The following is a 5000-nucleotide window of genomic DNA, read 5'->3' as shown; positions in this document are numbered from 1 at the left end:
ACAGAGGGGAGGAGACTTACACCCATGCCTGCATTTTTAGGTGCCTGAGGCTCACACATCGGGAGTTAATAACCAAAGGAACACATTGCATGTGTTTTTGCCTTTAATTGTAACAATTGGAGCACGTCAGTCATGGGAAAAATTTGACAGGTATATCCATCGCTAAATGAACAATAATATTATTTGCTGTCGAAGTAATAGGGCATGGCTAAACACTGGGATGGAACGGAATATACCGGAATATGCCAGAACAAGGCGGAATGACTCTGGAATAAAACCGAATGACACTGGAATGAGACGGAATAAACAAGAATGGTACCGAATATACTGGAACGAGGCGGAATGACAACAGAAGAAGGCAGAATAAACCAGAAGAACACCAGAGTCCAGCTGATAAGCGTGGACCAGAATCACAAGGGTACAAAACGTAATTTTTTATCATTCTAGACTGTAAAATAATGAATGAGTGTGCAGAATAGAGAGGTTGACGGAAAAAAAAAAAACAGTTCACATTAAAGGGGAACTAACAAGGCTTGGAACAAGTCAAGATAATTATGTTCTCACAATTCTTCATGTAAATATACAGTTGTATTAACAACAATCAATCTTTTTTCTGTGCTTCTGACTTCTTTCTCCAAACAAGGAAACACTGTGTTGAGGTTAGAAAAAAAAAGAATTTTCCAGCCATCTGCGCAAATTCTATTTATTTTCCATCACGTGTGGGTTGTGGGAGGCAGGCAAGCAGCAATGGTAATTAGTTTGTGGTTCGATGAACTTCATTGTGATTGGTCAATACACAATTGACCTGTCAGAATGAAATAAAAATGTTCACAGGTTATCTGACTCGCACAGTGAAAGCCGCCTCCAAAAAGAAAAAAAGGAAAGGAAAGGGTCTAGCCGATTTAGCGCTGGAGCACAAATTGGGGACACTGTAAACTGAATTAAATCAACAATCAACGCAAATCAAGTCATAAAAAATTATGTTGATTTTTGAGGAGAGGGAAACTGGAGTACCCGGAGAAAACCTCTCGGTAAAGAGTAGAGAACTAACAAACTCAACCCACATATGAAACTGAGTCGAGGAATCAAACCTGGGCCACGTGGGTGGGAGACAAGTGCTCTCACCACTGTGCCATCCCTACACCACCTCCGAGATCCATAGACGAAAACAATTTTTAAAATAACATTCTGTTTCTCTTGCTACTGTATTTGTTCACAAAAAAAAATACTACCATTTGCGTCCCTCTTTGAAGCGTTACAAAATTTGCGCGAAGTCTTACCGTACTTTTCAAATGTAATGGTTTGTCCGGTTGTGTCACTTTTGACCAATGAAACATTGGCAGTTATGTCATGAACGTTTTTAGCAGCATATCAGCATGTTTTGTTCACATACTCTTGAAGTTTTCAGGTTTTCCGTGAGAGCCGAGATATTTATGAATCTGCCTTGGAGTCTTGAAGAGTTGTAAACATCTATTTCCTGTGAGTTTCCAAGCACGATATATGGAAATTGTTATACTTCACCAAAATGACGAAGGTGAGCATGTCGTGTTGAACAACGATCCCATGTGCCTCAGAATTGCAGTTTCTTCCTCAAAACGTATCGAAGAAACGGATATTTCTCAATTACAGGTAACGATACAATAAAATGTTTGAGGGGTTGTCAACTAGTGTGAAAACCAAACCCGTTGAAAGGACTGATCCATGTAGCTCTACTTCAGACCGTCCCAAGGCCCGGGCTTGTCTGAAAAGTGACTTTCTTTGCAATTATAATGAATAGGAAAAAACTAGAGAGACCGAAGAAAAAAGGATTCATGCAATGAAAACACTTCACATATAAGGTACATCATTACTGAGAAGCGAAGAAAGATTAGAACAGAAAAGATACGTGATTCAGCAACTACAAGAAAAAAATGCAAGAAACAGAAGTGAAACTAGAAAGATCGAGGAAATATTTTTGCATCTAGGACATAATCTGCGCACACGCTCTTCCATGTTTCATGGAGCATTTGAAATCTTTACCTAAAGCGAGTCCTGGACGGTAATTTACCTCCTTCCAAACTTGTTAACTTTAATTTCTTTCGTCTCCTTTGCAAATGAGCAGAGACATCTTCAGGACGGTCAAGCAACACCGGAACGCTCTCACGGAAAACTTGAAAACTTTAAGAGCATGTGAACAAAACATGCTGTTATGCTGCCAAAAACGTTGTCAATTTCATGACATAACTGCCAATGTTTCATTGGTCAAAAGTGACACATAACCGGACAAACCGTTAACGTTTGAAAAGTAAAACTTTGCTCAAAATTCCTCACGCTTCAAGGATGGACGCAAATGGTAGTATTACTTCCACAACAAATACCGTAATTAGTCATTTAGCAACGGATATACCCATCAAAATTAATTTTTTCCGTGATCGAGGTGCTCCAAATGTTACAAAAGGCAAAAACACATGCAATTCCCTTAGGGAATCACGTGACACAACGAAAGCTGACTGAAACAACGAAAACTCGGTCGGCACCTAACTAAAACACCAAATTTTGGCATTTTCAGGTTCATTCTGCTATATATTCCACTTTATTTGGGTGTTATTCCGCCTCATTCCACCATTCCCGCTTGTTCCAGTATATTCTGGTACCATTCTTGTTCATTTTGTTTCATTCCAGTGTTATTCTGCCTCATCCCACCTCATTCCTGCATAATTATTCCGGTTTATTCCGGTATATGCCGTCCTTTCCGTTCTGTTCCCTTCCGTTCCTGTGTTTAGTAACGCCCCTCACACCTCTTGCACAATGACACAAAGTAAAAAATTAAAAAAAAAGCCTGACAAACACGTAGATTGTCTTCTTTTAACAAGTACCTGTTAGAGCTCTGTTGTTGTACACTGCTGTAACTTTAGGATTAAGACCAATGCTTCGACAGTAGTACAACAATGCTTCTGAATAATTCCCACTTTGAAAGGCTTCATTGCCTTTCTCTTTTTCCCTGATAGCCAGGATTTGGCGTTCTGTTTCACTTTTACCTGTATTTAACAAAGAAACATCATAATGATTGGACCCAGTTGGGAAAAAGGGACTCAAGAAAAGAAAACTAAGGGGCCATGAGAAGAACAGAAAATAAAAGGTGCAAGGTGCAAGGTGCAAGGTGCAAAAAAAAGGACAGATGGAGTGACAAGTTTAGATACAGGAAAGTTTCAGGGTTTCAGAGAATCCCTTGCAACATGGCGGCCAGTCACGCTCTCAAAGAGGTCGTCGTTTTTATTATTGCTGTCTTTATGCTGAGGCCTTTCCATCCTCCCGATACTGAAAATACACAGCTAATACCCATAGGACTGACATAATTGCTTTATACATGTATGTCAGCAGCATGACCTCCAAGGCAAATTACGAGGTGTTTGTCTGAAACTCAAAGAGATATGCTTAGAACATCCCGAGAACAAAACAAGCAAGAGTCCTGCTCAAGTACCTGAAACTATAACACTGATGGCTGAACTTAACATCTCTCTTTGCCTACTCACTTGTGGTGATATTTCTCCAAATCCAGGACCAACGACAATTAACCGGACAAGAAACGACGCCTTTAAGCTTCCCACCAAAGGTCTTCGATTCGGTCAATGGAACGTGAACTATCTAACAAAGATTGAGTTTGATGAAATAAAAATGCATATCTTAAACTCAGACGGCAGGAAAAATCTTGACATCCTGGTGATTACCGAAACCTTTTTCTCTAATAAGACGCCTGAAGAATTGTACAATATTCCCAGATTCCATCTTCTGAGAAAAGACCGTCAAACAGGTAGTGGCGGAGAAATCATTGTGTACATCAACAACGACCTTAAATTTTCGCATCGTACTGACCTCCAAGATATTGACCTCAAAGTCCTTTGGTTCGAAGTCTGTCCCTTCAAATCTAAATGGCCACTGCTTATGGCAGGTATTTATTGTTCCCCAAGTTTGAAGGCAGAATACGACCACAGACTGGCTGAAAATATCCAACACGCTTATTTACTAAATATGGAGAAAATTCTACTGGGAGACATGAACTTGGGTTACCTCCAGAAAGAATTTAATAGCCATCGACTGGTCAAAGAATTAAGGGATTCTAATTTTAAACAACTTGTATTGTCTGCTACGCATCACATTAGTAAATCATGCCTTGATCATATCTGGATTGTAAACATCGAATGCCCATATATTTGCATTTCTGACCACCTTCCGGTGCTAGCTGTGCGTTTAAACAAACATTGTTCTCCTGACAAAACAAAGAACCACAAATATATCACCTATCGGAACCTCAAATGCTTAAATCACGAAAAGTTTATAAAGGCATTGTATGAGGCCCCATGGAACGCAATTTTTGCGTTCGATGAAGTAGATAACATTGTAAATGGCTGGTATTCTCTCCTTAATGATGCCATTGATGCAAATGCACCAATCAAACGGAAACGTATCAGAGACGATACAAAACCCATTGCAAGTGGCTATCACCCGCGATCCTACAGCTCACGAAAAAACATGACCATCTTAAAAAGCCAAAACAGTCAAACGACCCCGATGACTGGCCAGCCCTGAAGAGCACCAAAAATAAAGTCACCAAGGCAATTCAAAGTGCCAAGAAGAACTTCTTTCATAAATCCTTCAGGGAAAACGAAAAGAATCCAAAAAAAGTTTGGTCCACACTCAAAGACCTTTCCGGTAAACAATGCACTAGAGGTGTGACCTACTAATAGAAGAAAACAGGACCACGAAATTCGAGGATGATGTTACAAATTCTTGCTGAAGTGTTTAACAAACATTCCACGGGCTTAGCTGAAAGTTCAGTGGACAAAACGGCCACTCAGTATAATTCAAAGACCCTGGAACTTTTTGTCAGCAATCGCAACACCTCAGATGCCAAACTTGCTTTTCCAACCATCACATCAACCCAGACCAGAAACCTAACTGAGGCTATCCCGTCAGGTAAAGCGACTGGTGTGGATGATGTGAGTGCCTGCACTGGCACAAGC

General features: G+C 40.1%; 1 protein-coding gene across 1 annotated transcript in view; it reads right to left on the bottom strand.

The window, feature by feature from the left end:
- Positions 1 to 5000, bottom strand: part of LOC138033847 (sperm-associated antigen 1-like) — a 57293-nt gene that overhangs the window by 33148 nt on the left and 19145 nt on the right. The gene's annotated exons all lie outside the window — the stretch shown is intronic.

This window comes from Montipora capricornis, chromosome 14 (assembly GCF_036669925.1).
Source record: "Montipora capricornis isolate CH-2021 chromosome 14, ASM3666992v2, whole genome shotgun sequence".
Taxonomy (NCBI): Eukaryota; Metazoa; Cnidaria; class Anthozoa; order Scleractinia; family Acroporidae; genus Montipora; species Montipora capricornis.
Note: the sequence above shows the minus strand (reverse complement) of the source record. Positions and strands in the feature narration are given on the sequence as shown.